The sequence below is a fragment of the Echinops telfairi genome, unplaced genomic scaffold (assembly GCF_000313985.2).
Source record: "Echinops telfairi isolate 266 unplaced genomic scaffold, ASM31398v2 ScPeMD7_7468;HRSCAF=8506_0, whole genome shotgun sequence".
Taxonomy (NCBI): Eukaryota; Metazoa; Chordata; class Mammalia; order Afrosoricida; family Tenrecidae; genus Echinops; species Echinops telfairi.
In genome coordinates, this window is record NW_022111369.1 from 46737846 (window position 1) to 46740301 (window position 2456).

Genomic DNA, 2456 nt, shown 5'->3' on the forward strand with positions numbered 1-2456 from the left:
GTTGGACAGTGTAAGACATGACAAAATAATAATGATTTATAAATTATCAAGGGTTCATGGGTGGGGCAAGGAGGAAGGAGGTAATGAGGAGATGACACCAAGGGCTCAAGTAGAAAGAAATGTTTTGAGAATGATGATGGCAAAAAATGTACAAATGTGCTAGACACAATGGATGTATATATGGATTGTGATAATAGTTGTATGAGCCCCCAATAAAATGATTTTTTTTAAGTGAGGAAGAAAGTCTGTGTCTCATGTACTTTGGATGTGTTATCAGCAAAGTCTAGTCCCTGCACTTTATAAAGTACAAGGGCAGCAAAAAGTAGGAGACTCTCAACCAGAAAGAGTGGCACAGCACAGTGGCCAACACAGTGGACACAGGCCGAACATTACCTGCGAGGACGACGCAGACCCTGACCCTATTTTGTCCTATGGTCTATGAGTTAGACCTGACTCAATGCCACCTAACAACAACAATATCTTGTCTCAAGCGTAAAGATACAAAAAAAGAAAGACTAAATCAACTCATATTTAGTTGATTCTGGCTTTAAGATAGCAAAGGGTAAAGGCTGAAATTTCAAGCCCAGAGATGTTCAACTTAGCCTTCTGTGCCAGGCTGAATTAAAGAAGTAAAAAAGATCAATAATCAAGCAAAAGAAATGGACCCTCAATATCCTGGCTATCTCCATCCAAGAGTGTCTTTGTGGTTTGTTGTCAACCCCATTCTTGCTCGTGGCACCCCAAGGATAGCAGAACGCAATGCTGCCTTGTGCTCTGCCATTTCTACAACTGTAGGCACAAGGGTATCCTGGTACACCACTACATTGAGGGTTCTTGGAGCATGCCTATACTGGGCAAGTTTCACATTTGTTTGGGAGTCTCTGCTTCCCATTTCCTAAGACCGTGTCAGCTGTCAAACAGCATCCTTCCAAGTCAAGTTCGGCCAAATGTCCAGGGCAAGACACTTTGGTATAAAGTTGATTTAGAGATTCAAATATAAATGGCAAATGCATCAATAATTATTGATATACATTCCATCTAAACAAATGCAACATGGATGAACATTCCTCTTTATATACAATATGTGTAAATTATCTTATTTTAAAACTTTCCAGGGTAGTCATATAGGTTTATGAAGATACTTACCTTATGTCACTTTAACAATTTCTTTTCCTTGATAAATTATGCTTTTTCATACACTAAATTATATGTATACTTCCCTCACAAGACAAAATTGCTCTAGAAAGTATAGGGCCATATAAATCACTGATTGTGATTTTACTAAAAATTTTTGCCTCGAGACAAAAAGTAGTTCCTGAGAAAATGACATGTTTTACAAGATGTGTTTTTCCCTCCCGTTACAGAGGATAAAGGACGAAGAGGAAAAACACATCTCAAAATTAGTGCAAGTCTCAAGTAGCACTCATCGACTAGCCGAAAGGCGGTGATCTGAACCTACCCAAGATGCCTCAGAAGACAAGCCTGGTGATCTGCTTCCAACATGCCTCCGCCTTGAAAGCCCCATGGAACAGTTCTACTGTGCACAGAGGAGTTTACCAAACCAGGAAACCAAACTCACGGCCATCCAGTTGATTCTAACTCGTAGTGACTCTGTAAGACAGGGCCCATCTGCCCCTGTGTGTTTCCGAGACTGTTACTCTTTAAGGAAGTAGAAAGCTTCATATTGCTCCCGCAGAGCTCCTGGTGGTTTCAAACTGCTGACCTTGTGCTTAGTGACCCAGCTCTTACCCACTGTGCTACCAGAGTTTTTCTATAGAATTAGAATAGGCATATACAAGATTTCTATGCACATTACTGTTTGGAAAAATAATAATGCAGAGCAACAGTTCTCTGCCTTGGCTACACTTCAAATAATTTATAGCATTTTTAACAAATATTCATGCCTGAGCCCAACCCCCAAAACTTGATTTCATTGCTCTGGGGTGCATTGGAGAGCTCAGGACTTTGCTTTTTAAAAATTGCTTTGGGGATTATATATTAGTTAGCCAAGACTAGAAACTACTGGTTTAATTAGTTGATGATAGGAATTTCCGTTATCTGTTCCCCTTGGTGTGGCACTAGGAAATTGGGTGTGTTTCTCAGGTTCTATCTCAAAGCTATGAAAAGCTGTGAGAAACATGTATGGTCAGGTGCAGGATCTTCCACAACAGGACGTGGAATTCCTGCAAGTATGCTTTCCACTCACTAAATAATGGATCTTCCTTACAAATGTGCACATACAGTGAATTTTTACATAGGAGGATATTTTTGTGCATTGTGTTAGTCCCAGTAGACTAGAGAAACAAATTCACAGACACTCTCAAATGTGTATGAGAAAGAGGTTTATATACAAGAGCAGTTGAATATTGAGAAAACATCACAGCCCAGTCCAGATCAAGTCCATAAGTCTGATATTAGCCCATATGTCTGATACCAATCTATAAAGTCCTCTTCAG